Genomic DNA, 14657 nt, shown 5'->3' on the forward strand with positions numbered 1-14657 from the left:
GTGATCCATGCATTGGCATAGAATTCTTGAACCATTAAGATTCTGACTTGTTGAATGGTGTTGGTGAGAACTTCCCAACCTCTTCTTCGAATCTCATGTCGGATCTTCAGATATTCGCCCTTTTTGAGCTTTAAAGGGACCTCGGGGATCACCTTCTTCTTGGCCACAACTTCATAGAAGTGGTCTTGATGCACCTTTGAGAGGAATCTCTCCATCTCCCATGACTCAGAGGTGGAAGCTTTTGCCTTCCCTTTCTTCTTTCTAGAGGTTTCTCCGGCCTTTGGTGCCATAAATGGTTATGGAAAAACAAAAAGCTTTAGCTTTTACCACACCAAACTTAGAAGGTTGCTCGTCCTCGAGCAAAAGAAGAAAGAAGAGAGTAGAAGAAGAAGAAATAGAGGAGATGGAGGGGGCTTTGTGTGTCGACCAAGGGGGAGAAGTAGTGTTTAGGTTGTGTGAAAATGAAGGAGTGAAGATGGGTTTATATAGGAGTGGGGAGGGGTGTATGGTTCGGCCATTATGGGTGGGTTTGGGTAGGAAATTGGTTTGAATTTGAATGGTGTGGTAGGTGGGGTTTTATGAAGAATGGATGTGAGTGGTGAAGAGAATGGTGGGATTTGATAGGTGAGGGGTTTTTGGGGAAGAGGTATTGAGGTGATTGATGAATGGGTGAAGAAATGAGAGAGAGGTGGGGTAGGTGGGAATCCTGTGGGGTCCACAGATCCTGAGGTGTCAAGGATTTCTCATCCCTGCACCATGTGGCGTGTAAAATGCCCCTTGCTGCCAATCCTGGCGTTAAACACCAGGCTGCTGCCCATTCCTTGCGTTAAACGCCAGTCTGGTGCCCATTTCTGGCTTTAAACGCCCAGAATGGTGCCAGACTGGGCGTTTAACGCCCATTCTGCTACCCTTACTGGCGTTTAAACGCTAGTAAGTTTTTCCTCCAGGGTGTTCTATTTTTCATTCTGTTTTTCCTTCTATTTTTGCTTTTTAAATTGTTTTTGTGACTTCACATGATCATCAACCTACAGAAAATATAAAATAACAAAAGAAAATAGAAATTTAACATAGATAAGTAAAAATTGTGTTGTCTCCCAACAAGCGCTTCTTTAATGTCAATAGCTTGACAGTGGCTCTCATGGAGCCTCACAGATATTTAGAGCAATGTTGGAACCTCCCAACACCAAACTTAGAGTTTGAATGTGGGGTTTCAACACCAAACTTAAAGTTTGGTTGTGGCCTCCCAACACCAAACTTAGAGTTTGACTGTGGGGGCTCTGTTTGACTCTGTATTGAGAGAAGCTCTTCATGCTTCCTCTCCATGGTTACAGAGGGATATCCTTGAGCTTTAAACACAAGGGAGTCTTCATTCACTTGAATGATCAATTTGCCTCTGTCAACATCAATCACAGCTTTTGCTGTGGCTAGGAAGGGTCTGCCAAGGATAATGGATTCATCCATACACTTCCCAGTCTCTAGGATTATGAAATCAGCAGGGATGTAATGGTCTTCAACCTTTACCAAGACATCCTCTACAAGTCCATAAGCCTGTTTCTTTGAATTGTCTGCCATCTCTAGTGAGATTCTTACAGCTTGTACCTCTATGATCCCTAGCTTTTCCATTACAGAGAGAGGCATGAGGTTTATGCTTGACCCTAGGTCACACAGAGCCTTTTCAAAGGTCATGGTGCCTATGGTACAAGGTATTGAGAACTTTCCAGGATCTTGTCTCTTCAGAGGTAATCTCTGCCTAGTCAAGTCATGCAGTTCTTTGATGAGCAATGAAGGTTCATTCTCCCAAGTCTCATTACCAAACAACCTGGCATTTAGCTTCATGATTGCTCCAAGATACTTAGCAACTTGCTCTTCAGTAACATCTTCATCCTCTTCAGAGGAAGAATACTCATCAGAGCTCATGAATGGCAGAAGTAAATTCAATGGAATCTCTATGGTCTCAGTGTGAGCCTCAGATTCCCATGGTTCCTCATTAGGGAACTCCATGGAGGTCAGTGGGCGTCCATTGAGGTCTTCCTCAGTGGAGATCACTGCCTCTTCCTTCTCTCCAGGTTTGGCCATGTGAGACGTGTTTATGGCCTTGCACTCTCTTTTTGGATTCTCTTCTGTATTGCTTGGGAGAGTACTAGGAGGGAGTTCAGTAATTTTCTTACTCAGCTGTCCCACTTGTGCCTCCAAATTTCTAATGAAAGACCTTGTTTCAGTCATGAAACTTTGAGTGGTTTTGATTAGATCAGAGACAATGGTTGCTAAGTCAGAATGGTTCTGCTTAGAATTCTCTGTTTGTTGCTGAAAAGGTGATGGAAAAGGCTTGCTATAGTTAAACCTGTTTCTTCCACCATTATTGTTGTTGAAACCTTGTTGAGGTCTCTGTTGATCCTTCCATGAGAGATTTGGATGATTTCTCCATGAAGGATTATAGGTGTTTCCATAGGGTTCTCCCATGTAATTCACCTCTTCCATTGCTGGGTTCTCAGGATCATAAGCTTCTTCTTCAGAGGAAGCTTCCTTAGTACTACCTGTTTTTGCTTGCATTTTAGACAGACTCTGAGAAATCATATTGACTTGTTGGGTCAATATCTTATTCTGAGCTAATATGGCATTCAGAGTATCAATCTCAAGAACTCCTTTCTTCTGAGTTGTCCCATTATTCACAGGATTCCTTTCAGAAGTGTACATGAATTGGTTATTTGCAACCATTTCAATGAGTTCCTGAGCTTCTACAGGCGTCTTCTTCAGATGAAGAGATCCTCCAGCAGAGCTATCCAATGACATCTTGGATAGTTCAGACAGACCATCATAGAAAATACCTATGATGCTCCATTCAGAAAGCATGTCAGAAGGACATCTTCTGATTAATTGCTTGTATCTTTCCCAAGCTTCATAGAGAGATTCACCTTCCTTCTGTCTGAAGATTTGGACTTCCACTCTAAGCTTGCTCAATTTTTGAGGTGGAAAGAACTTTGCCAAGAAGGCATTGACTAGCTTTTCCCAAGAGTTCAGGCTTTCTTTGGGTTGTGAATCCAACCATGTCCTAGCTCTGTCTCTTACAGCAAAAGGGAAGAGCATAAGTCTGTAGACTTCAGGGTCAACCCCATTGGTCTTGACAGTGTCACAGATTTGCAAGAATTCAGCTAAGAACTGGTGAGGATCTTCCAATGGAAGTCTATGAAACTTGCAATTCTGTTGCATTAGAGAAACTAATTGAGGCTTAAGCTCAAAGTTGTTTGCTCCAATGCCAGGGATTGAGATGCTTCTCCCATAGAAGTCGGGAGTAGGTGCAGTAAAGTCACCAAGCACCTTCCTTCCATTGTTGGCATTGTTGTTTTCGGCTGCCATGGTTTCTTCTTCTTTGAAAAGCTCTGTTAGGCCCTCTAGAGAGAATTGTGCTTTAGCTTCTCTTAGCTTTCTCTTCAAGGTCCTTTCAAGTTCAGGATCAGCTTGAACAAGTATGCCTTTATCTTTGTTCCTGCTCATATGAAAGAGAAGAGAACAAGAAAGTAGGGAATCCTCTATGTCACAGTATAGAGATTCCTTGAGGTGTCAGAGGAAAGAAAGAATAGAAGGAAGAGGTAGATAGAAGAAAATTCGAACAAATAGAGAAGGATAGAGTTCGAATTGCACCTTGAGGAGGAGTGTTAGTCCCTTAAATAGAAGGATGTGAGAAGAGGGAAAGAATTTTTGAAAATAAATTAAAAAGATTTTGAAATAATTAAAAAGAAATTTGAAAATTTGATTGAGATTTTCGAAAATTAAGATTGGGAAAGAAATTAAGTGATTTTTGAAAAAGATTTTGAAATTAGAAATTAAAAAGATATTATTGAGAGTTAATTTTGAAAAAGATGTGATTGAAAAGATATGATTGAGGAGATATGATTGAAAATCAATTTTAAAAAAGAAAGTTTTAAAATTAAAGTTGATTACTTGACTAACAAGAAATTAAAAGATATGATTCTTAAAATTTAAAATTTGATCCTTTCTTAATAGGCAAGTAACAACTTGAAAATTTTGAAGTAAATCATTAATTATAGCAAGGATTTTCGAAAATTATAATAATAAAAAAATGGAAAGAAATTGATTTTTAAAGGATATGATTGAAAAGATATGATTTGAAAAAGATTTGATTTTGAAAAATTATGAAAATTTGAAAAAGATTTGAATTAAAAATAAAATCTTCCCTCTAGTGTCCTTTTGGCATTAAACGCCCAGAATGGCATCCATTCTGGCGTTTAACGCCCAAAATCCTACCTTTTTGGGTGTTGAACACCCAGCCAGGTACCCTAGCTGGCATTTAAACGCTAGTTTTCCTTCTTCACTGGGCGTTTTGAACGCCCAGCTTTTTCTGTTTGATTCCTCTACTAAATGTTCTGAATCTTCAATTCTCTGTATTATTGACTTGAAAAGACACAATTTTGAAAATATTTTTGGATTTTTAATGATGAGAAACAATAAAAATGCAACTAAGATCAAATAAACATTGCATGCAAGACACCAAACTTAAGAATTTTCATATAAGAGACACTAACGAATTGAGAATGCATATGAGAAACAACTAAACTCACAAAATAAGAGAATTTAAAGATCAGAGCTATGAAATCATCAAGAACAACTTGAAGATTAATGAAGAACATATTGCATATTTTTGAAAAATGCAAGAAGAATAAAGACATGCAATTGACACCAAACTTAAAAATTGATACTAGACTCAAACAAGAAACATAAAATATTTCTGATTTTTATGATTTTATAAAAAGATAAATAAAACATAAAATAAAGATAGAGATACTTATGTAATTTTTTGGTTGGAATTTCAAATAAGCGTATGAAGATGCTTTGTTCCTCCTGAACCTCTGCTTTCCTATTGTCTTCTTCTAATCATTCATACTCCTTTCCATGGCAAGCTTTATGTTGGGCATCACCGTTGTCAATGGATACTTCCTGTCCTCTCAGTGAAAATGTTCAACACACGCTGTCACCGCACGGCTAATCATCTGTCGGTTCTCGATCATGTTGGAATAGGATCTATTGATCCTTTTGCGTCTGTCACACGGCCAACAATCGCGAGTTTAAAGCTCGTCACAGTCATCCCTTCCCAGATCCTACTCAGAATACCACAGACAAGGTTTAGACATTTCGGATCTTAGGAATGGCCGCCAATAATTTTAGCCTATACCACGAAGGTTCCGATCTTAGATTAGAAACCCAAGAGATACGCATTCAAGCCATTGCTAGTAGAACAGAGGTGGTTGTCAGGCACGTATTCATAGGTGAGAATGATGATGAGTGTCACGGATCATCACATTCATCAAGTTGAAGAACGAATGAATATCTTAGAGAAGAAGTAGGCGTGAATTAAATAGAAAAATAGTAGTACTTTGCATTAATTCATGAAGAACAGCAGAGCTCCACACCTTAATCTATGGTGTGTAGAAACTCCACCGTTGAGAATACATAAGAACAAGGTTCAGGGATGGCCGTGAGGCCAGCCCCCAAACGTGAAAAGGCCTGTGAAAGTATGAAAATACAATAGCAAAAGGTCCTATTTATAGAAAACTAGTAGCCTAGGGTTATAGAAATAGGTAATTAATGCAGAAATCTTCTTCTGGGCCCACTTGGTGTGTGCTTGGGCTGAGCATTAAAGCTTCCATATGTAGAGACTTTTCTTGGAGTTAAACGCCAGCTTTTGTGCCAGTTTGGGCGTTTAACTCCAGCTTTTGTGCCAGTTCCGGCGTTAAACGCCAGAATTCTTGAGCTTACTTGGAACACCTGTTTGGGCCATCAAATCTCGGGCAAATATGAACTATTATATATTTCTGGAAAGCCCAAGATGTCTACTTTCTAACGCAATTAAGAGTGCGCCAATTGGGCTTCTGTAGCTCCAGAAAATGTACTTTGAATGCAGGGAGGTCAGAATCTAATTGCATCTGCAGTCCTTTTTCAGCCTCTGAATCAGGTTTTTGCTCAGGTCCCTCAATTTCAGCCAGAAAATACCTGAAATCACAGAAAAACACACAAACTCATAGTAAAGTCCAGAAGAGTGATTTTTATTTAAAAACTAATAAAAATATAATAAAAACTAATTAAAATATACTAAAAATATACTAAAAACAATGCCAAAAAGCATATAAATTATCCGCTCATCAGTAGGAGAGTGGTGAGATGCAAGGTTGAATATAACACTCAACGCTACGAGGGCATATAATGAGCACTATTAGTTTAATATTCAATTCTATTTCAATCAAAATAAAAAGAAGAATAGAGATGAAACAAATGAAAAGAATAATAGAGATGGTTTCAGAATTGAGTGAATCAGACAGTATGTCCTCATTTTCATCATATCCGCTATCATCAATACCTTTACCCCTAGCGACTGAAGAGAATCTAGTTTCTTCATCAATATCAAAGTTTTCATGAAAGTGAAGTCCTCTTTCCTGTTGACAAAATCCGTCTGGTTTGAGGATTTAAATAAACTAACAGGTCTTTTTGAGATACATATATTAAACAGTATATAAAAACTCAAATAGGACAAAGAACCTAACAGTTGAAACAACACTAACCTCCACAAGATGCAGATCTTGGGTTTCCTTACCTTCAGTTTCTCTTGCTATTCTTAAGGCTTATTTTTCCAGTTCTCTTGTCCGAGGCCCTTTTTCAAGCTTTGTTGTATATAGTTCCTCATTGAATGTGCTTTTTACCCCAAACAAGGCCTCATTTGTTTCAAACTGATCCCATCCCCTTGAAAAATATAGAAAAAGAAAATAGCCAATTTAAAACCAAAATAGACAGCCTATAAAGAAATCGGAATAAACAAGAAAAATGGGAAAAAAAAACCTGTAGCTAAAATAACAAGATTATAGCAACAACTGCATATGAATATACCATAAAAATCCTTTTCAAAACAATTAAAGATCTTAGAAGGAGCCTTGCTGACAGGTTCTGCACTAGACTTTTGCTCTCTTGAAGAACCATCCTTAATTAAGCGAGCCATTTTCAAAACAATTTCTAGATGAACAGTAATGATGATGTAAGCAGGAAAGAAAGTCAAATTACTCATGATTACATGTTCTTCATGGCAAAATGATGTTATAGTCCTTATATTGGCGGAAGACTCAGATGCAAGAGCAACAAGCTCAAAGTGGGAAGCAACATAGTCACCTGAAAAGCCTTTGGTAGACTTTGCTTGAATGAGATCGCCTATGAGTGGCAAGGCATCACAGCCCAAGCTATCAAAGCCATTCTCCAGTCAACATACATGCTGAAACCTGTTGCTATCAAATTCAAAATACTAAATGTTAATAGTTATCTATATATTTGGAAATATTATATAGTATGGTGAGATTTGGCCTTTTTACCAAAGTCTCACCTTTTCCGGATCTTATTATCAAAATGTCATCTTTTTGTAACTAATTACTTAGATGCCATCTTTTTACCAGAGTCACAACTGATTTGCTATTTCATTTTTAATTATGATTGTTTATAGTAATATTCAGGGTGACACTTGAGTGATTAGTTTCAAAAGAGTGATATTTTGGCGATAAGTTTTGAAAAAGGTGGCACATTGGTGAAAAAATCACAAGATTCCTTATGCGCTGTAAAACCAAATTTCTCAGTAAAATCATTTAGTTTGGAAGAATTCTTGGTAAATTGTAGATAATGGTAAAAAGTTACAAACCAACCTTTTCTTCTTTTCGAATTGGCCTTACTGCGATTATGGTTACTTGGCCATCCCTATCCTACATACAAAAAGATTAGGACTACAAAGATAGTCATATCTTTGCAGAATCAAATTAAACCAGGTACCGATTGACTCAGTTCGAAACGTACCTCGTCTCTCTTGAAGGCTTTGGCATTAGGACTACAGGAATGGTTCATGCAGCTTTGCAAAGGAAAAAAAGTAGTTCCTACAGTAAAATTTAAAAGGATTCAGGTATAATTACAAATAAAATTGCATAATTTCAATTACCAGTAGGCTAACACTAACTGTGATTCATTCATTACCTTGGCAACAAATAGAATAGTCTTCACCAAGAGCATCTAAATTTGGTTGTGTAATTTTCTCAGCTTCTTCCTTCCATTAACAATGACGAGGAAAGGAATCGAGTCAAAAGAGTTTCTTTCTTTGGAGATAAAGTAAAAAAGTAATTTGAACAAAATTCTAACTTATCAGGATTTTTCAGATCATCAATGTATAAAAAGTAATCCTCCACAGGAGAAGCTACAACCAAATCACTGGAATATATAAACCAAGGATTAATACACAGGTTAGTTCAATCCAAAATTTCAATTCAATAGAAAAAAATGGCAGAGACTAGAAAGGGTTACACAGTCATAGGGAAGAAACAAAGAAGAGAAGAATGAAGGGAGTTCGTTCACAGAAAGCTTGCCATATCTGTCACTGTAATAAAACCCTAAATTTGTTTTGAGAACAGAACAGATACAATTGCAAGAAAATCAATGTAATATGAAGGAACGACGGAACCTACCTGAACTAACGGCGACGAGAAGAAGAGGTAGAAGCGGCGGCGACGACGCTGACGAGCTTTAGCGAGCAGCGACAAAAAACGGTGTGGAGAAGGTAGTGAAATTCATCGGCATCGAAACTGAAAGAGAGAGATTGGGGAAGGCGTGTGATGGAGCTTCGGGAATGGCGGTGAAGGGGCGAAAGGCGCCGATGATGAAGGATTAGGAGCGAATCGGTGAGAAGCGGCGTCGATGAATGATGGGGTGTTTTCTAAAATGAAGGCGCCGTCGAGGAGAACGTGATTTTTATACCCTTATTTTCACCTCTTTCGACAGAATAATTTAAATTACAGACAGAAAATCTGTCTGTAATAATTTAATAAAACGTAGTGCTTTTGTTCATTTAATTACAGACGGATTTTCCGTCTGTAACTATTTCTCACGAAAAAAATTAATTTTTCCGACAGAATTATCGACGGATTCTCTTTTTTTTCTGTAATTTATGCTAATTCATTTTTTTGTTTTCCGACAAAAAATCCCTCTGAAATTCCGTCTGTATTTTCGTAGGATAAAATCCGTCGGAAATATCCGTCTGTAATAACTAATTTTCTAGTAGTGAATGTATAATTTAAGAACAATAAGATAAAAAATATCTAGAATTTTATAATAGTATTTAAAATTTTCAATGACGATAATACAAAGAGTTTAAATCTACCAAATGAATTCAATAGTTATCCTTTGCACATCTTATTTAAATTTAAATTTAAAATTTAATTTATATCTTCTTTTTTTTCTAATATAAATTATTTTTGACAAAATATAGGGAAAAATTTATTAGATAAAAAAATTCTAGCCTCCGCCTTTGGCCATCGTTTTTTTTTTCTTTTCTTTGTTTTTTTAATTAAATTATCAAGTCATAAAAAAAGAACAATTCAAAAAAACAAAAACAGCAAAATCAATAGTAACTATATAAATCAAAATACATAGGAAAAAAATAAACTATTATATAATAGAATTAACATGAGCATATTTTATCATTAAATAGATGTAACACCCTATTATCGTTATTATTATTATTATTATGGCCGAAGCCTTCTGAAGGAACAAAAGAAAAGAAAATGAAACTTATGCATGTATATATATAAACCAATGCCACGTTTCCTTTATATATACAAAGCACTAATGACACATATCCCTTATTTCTTAAACACCATCGTCATCTCTTATTCTCAACGGAACCAAAAGAAAGGAAAAAGAGAGAAGGCTGCGTGGGATTTCATTGTACTTCCGAGTTTCTGAGTTCGATTTTTTGAGATTGGTAACTCCAATAAAAAATTTAATCCGGTAAAAGTATTTGTATCCTCCTCTTCTACATGTTGACGCTATTTTTGATCGGTAGAAGTTGATGGTGACGTAGCTCCCCTATCTCTTGAGTTTGGCCAATTGGAGTTCTAGGAGGTATAGGTGATTTCTGACGTTTTCTTCTTCAGCCCTCAGTCAAAAAGCTTCTCCGATATTTTCATTGACTTTGATTTCGTACGGAGATAGGGGAATTATTTCAAAATTAACTGTTTTAATTTACGAATGCCATTGAAGTTTAGTGAGTAACTGCAAATAATTCATAAATGTCTCGTTTGATTAACTGATGAAAATTGTTAAAATTGAAATTGTTGGTGATTTTGAATATAATTGAATGTGATGAAATTGGTTGAATTGTAGCTGTGAATGGTGATTAATATGGGATTATTTATTAATTTGAATATGTTGAGTTGATTATTGAAAACCTGTTGTATGAGTAATTGATGAATTGAGTTTGGGTTATGGCTGTGATTATGACTGGTTTCGTTGTTGTGAGTGATTAACTAGTGAGATTGATTTTGGTTTGATTTGTTAGTATTGAATTGAGATTTGAAAATGATTTATGATATTGGAATTAGTTTGAGTTATTGGAAACAATTGAAAAAAAAAGTTGAGAATGGTTCGGTTGGGACTCGTAAAGGATGGTGAAGTCCAATTTTAAAAGGGAGATGTTGTGCAATTTTTGTAAAAATATACGAAAAGTGATTTTATTTTTAAAATCTGATTTATAATCTTATTTTGAGAAATTATTGATTTGATTTATTAATAATTATTAGTTTGACTTAATAACATAATATTTGAAATGTCTGAATTTTATTAAAATAAAAAGTGGCTTAGCTTCAAAGAAAACGTTCTAATTACTGAAAACTATTTGATTTCGATTTATTACAGAAAAAAGTTTTATTTTCATCTTGATTTATTAAGTAAGTATAAGGTTTTATATTCAGTTTTTTTGAGAATAGATTTTGTTTCAAATTATTATTTGAGTTCGGTTTGTTAAGACAAAGAAAGAAAGAGGAAAGAGAACACGGCACGTGTGATTATGAAATGAATAAAAGGTCACGAGAGGGTGATGAAAAGTAACAAGTTTGGGTGCCGATGTAAAAATGTTAAGCCGTGGGCTTTATGTGCGAATGATTGTGCGGGGATGCCCGTGTGTATGGAATGGCTTTCAGGAGAAAGTGGCACAAGCTTCAGCTGGAGAATCAGCGCCTGCAAGTACTTGCAGAGGTCATGTTTGGCATACTTCAGCTGGAGAATCAGCGCCTGCAAGAGGTTGAAACCTTGCAGAGGTTATGCCGCTGGAATGCCTTATCTGACTTGCGAGTCGGATTGCGTCGGGTGCGGGTCAAAACCGACAAATGAGTTCATTACCTGCGATAGGATTAGACATGCATCATCATTGTTTGCACATTCGCATTTGATTGTGTTTGCTTATCTTGTCTCTCTGTGATTGTGTTGTTTGTCTTATTGCTATTTGTTTGTGTGTTGATCTGTTTCCTGTGCTATTAGTTTGTGTATTGAGGTGACTGAGAACTGAGGTTGTGATTGAGATTTGTCTTAAGTTTGGAAAATTTTAAAGAAGGTAATTAATTATATAAAGTAATAGTAAAAAGTATTTTCAAAAGGTTTGATAAAAATATAGTTTTATTGAGTAAAGTTAATTATTTGCAATTTATTTCATTACTCTTACGGCATTCTATTCCCTACTGAGAACGCGTGGTTTGTTCTCACCCCAAAATTTTCCACCCTTTCAGTGACACAGGTTCGAAGACTCAATTTGAAGCTGCAAGCGATTATTAGTCTTATTTGAGTTAAGTTTATGTGTTGAGTCACTTTCCTAGAATTCTCTCACCTTTGTTAGTTAAGATTTTATTTTATACAGAGGGATAGGAGTTGTATCTGAGTTTCATTTGAATTTTTTTGTAGGATATTTATTATTCTTACTAACTATGTGACTAGTATTGCTTGGAGATCTTTGATATATGATTTTAATTAATAGAAACAAAACTTTTCGGCTTTTTCTTAAAAGTTGAAACGCGAAATCAAACTAAAGGCTCAATATTAAATAGTAAATACGGAAAACATGTCAGTAACGTCTCACTTTTGGTACGATCATAACGTGCTGAAAGTTAGGGTGTTACAATAAACAAAGTTAACGCAAAACAAAATTACACATAAAGAGAAAAAAAAAGAGTTAAAATATCCAAAGTGATAAAAAGATTATTTTTACAATTTTATTCTGTCATATATATAGAAGATTATAAAACAATAAACTTCTAACTAAATTAAATTATATTTATTATTATTAGAAAAGGTAAGAGAGAGAGCAGTAGAGAAAAAGTTTGTGTGCATTCAAGTTGTGTAGAATGATACAAAATAAAAGAAAATTTATAGGTGCTAAGAGAATCGAAATAATAAAAACGTAATATCATATAATAAATATTCAAATAGGTTAAATAATGCTAATTGATCTAATTGATCCTAATTATACTCTAACATCCCTAGCTCCTCAAACTCAAGTGACAACTTGAGTTTGAAACTTATTTGAAACAATTAAATAAAAAATGCATAAACTGATAGAACGGGTGCAGACGGAATTACCTGAAGAAGCGTAGACAGAACTGTCGAAAGAAAGAGCAGACGGAACTGCCGGAAGGAAGCGCAGACAAAACTGCCACAAGGAAGCACAGACGGAACTGCCGGAAGGAAATGTAGACGGAACTACCGGAAGAGAACGCGGACGGAACTGGCGCAAGAGTGGCCAACTGCCGAAAAACTATTGAAAAGATTGCGAACTGCCGAAAAATATTTGAAAAGAGACAAAGTGCGAAGAGATGACAAACTATCTGAAGATGACGAAAAATATATGATTTCTCCATGAGAATAAGTAGTGGATGAGCTAATCAGTAAGGTCAGAAAAGCATCAAATCATTGACAAAAGAGAAGGAACAAAATGGCACGGAAGAAAAGTATGCAAAGTATGGTGATTTCACTAGAAGAAAATCAACTTATCCTCCCTAAAGAGGATACCATGACTCTAATACCATGTTAGAAAAGGGAGGGAGCAATAGGAAAAATGTTTGTGAGTATTTAAGTTGTGTAGAATGATATAATATAGAAGGGTATTTATAGGTGATAAAAGAATCAAAATAATAAAGATGTAATATCCTATAATAAATATTCAAAAATGTTGAATAATGCTAATTGATCTAATTGATCCTAATTATACTCTAACAATTATATTTAATTAATTGATATACATAATATTAAATTGTGTGATATCTAACCTAAAATCATAATGCAATTTAATTTTAAAGAAATAATCAAGTATTATTATTAATTATGAAATAACCTAAAATCATAATGCATTTTATTTTTAAAAAAATAATCATCCATTAATATCTATAAATAGAAATTATCGTCAAAATGCTTTGATTAAAAATATGAGGGGTTAATTACTATTCATTATTAATAATATATCGATTATATCAAAAAATAAAAATATAATTTTCTGCATTTACACTATTAGAAGAATTACCATCATGAATAAAATTTTGTCAAAAAGAAAAGATATATCATATTATAATTTTATGCTTAAACACATTATAACATAAACCATCTAAAAAGATACACCAAATTAATGAATATCACATGGATTACAACATACACTCTAAATTATCATGATATTTCAAATAAAAAGAGCATCAATACAGAGAAATCAATAAATATAACTAAAATAAATAGCAACAAAGAGACACAAAAAAAATAATAATAAAGAGAATCAATAAAAGCATTAACATATAAACCAATACACGAACAATGTATATATTAATTGTAAATCACAAAAAAATGTAGATGAAGCTATCGCCCCGAAAGATATTAAAAATCTCATTGAACAATCAAATTATACCAATAAATTTTTACAATGCTTGGATGACAACCTTTCATTTTCAGGATCTACTTTCTCTTTGAAAAATATTTCTGAAGCATCTACTTCTAAAAGTATTGAGAAACCCCTTTTTAAACATTTCAAAATGAGTAGCAGGGCAAAACAGAGTCTTAAAACCTCTATTTTAAAACAACAATCTAGCGATTCAAAAGTCATACAAAAGATTGACCAACTTTTAAATCATTTTACTACTGTCCCTAAAACTCCTACAAACTCTGGTAAGTCTACATCTCGTATTCAAACTCGCTCATCCAAAGCCATTAATGCCCTTGGTCATGATTCCAATGAATCTTCCTCTGATCAGAGTGATGATTCGGGAAAATCATCCCTTAAAGTCAGCCCAATTATGACCAACTCTATAACCAAGTGGAAGGGTTTAACCAAACCTTCTGCATACGGCTATAATCGTGTCTCCGCCCCGGATCTAGCTCTCGAAGAAAGAGAACTAGGTTTTGTCAGCTTCAATGCCAATAATGTCTATGAATGGAACATAGACGGCAAAACCGAATACAACATCATGAGTATGCTTCAGCATATGACTATGGTGGGCACAGCTCACCAAACTGCTCATGAAACCTCTGAAGAAGCAATAGCCAATGTTATTGTTTCTGGGTTTAGTGGTCAACTCAAAGGATGGTGGGATAACTACCTTTCTGATAACCAAAAACACTCAATCTTTTCTGCCGTAAAAGTCAACGATCAAAATGAACCCATCATTGGTGACAACGGGGAACCTATCCCTGATGCTGTCAATACCTTAATCTTTACTATAGCCAGCCACTTCATTGGTGACCCATCTCTTTGAAAAGATCGTTCTACTGAATTACTTTCCAATCTAAGGTGAAAAACTTTGTCTGACTTTCGGTGGTAT

The 14657-nt window shown here is 35.2% G+C and overlaps 3 long non-coding RNA genes across 5 annotated transcripts in view; 1 reads left to right on the plus strand and 2 right to left on the minus strand.

Moving 5' to 3' along the window:
- The window catches only part of LOC110270742, a 14928-nt gene extending 7891 nt beyond the window's left edge, over positions 1–7037 (minus strand). Inside the window, exons 1-3 of one of the 2 annotated variants that reach the window (XR_002360381.1) lie at positions 6895–7037; positions 6573–6750; positions 6312–6446 (exon numbers count right to left, since the gene is read on the minus strand). This is a non-coding gene — a long non-coding RNA (uncharacterized LOC110270742). Of the gene's footprint in view, positions 1–6311; positions 6447–6568; positions 6751–6894 lie in introns of those variants that run through there. The other variant, XR_002360380.1, reaches the window with a different exon arrangement.
- The window catches only part of LOC110270743, a 21025-nt gene extending 12289 nt beyond the window's left edge, over positions 1–8736 (plus strand). Inside the window, exons 2-4 of the long non-coding RNA XR_002360382.1 lie at positions 493–503; positions 625–631; positions 8625–8736. This is a non-coding gene — a long non-coding RNA (uncharacterized LOC110270743). The remainder of the gene's footprint in view (positions 1–492; positions 504–624; positions 632–8624) is intronic.
- Positions 8180–8638, minus strand: LOC107637967. 2 transcript variants are annotated; one of them, XR_002360379.1, is made up of 3 exons: positions 8499–8638; positions 8338–8410; positions 8180–8244 (listed from the first exon to the last, which is right to left on the minus strand). It is a non-coding gene; the product is annotated as an uncharacterized LOC107637967 (long non-coding RNA). The 2 variants fall into 2 exon arrangements; XR_001619652.2 differs by having other exon boundaries at positions 8338–8423; positions 8499–8637.

Source organism: Arachis ipaensis, chromosome B04, assembly GCF_000816755.2.
Source record: "Arachis ipaensis cultivar K30076 chromosome B04, Araip1.1, whole genome shotgun sequence".
Classification (NCBI taxonomy): Eukaryota; Viridiplantae; Streptophyta; class Magnoliopsida; order Fabales; family Fabaceae; genus Arachis; species Arachis ipaensis.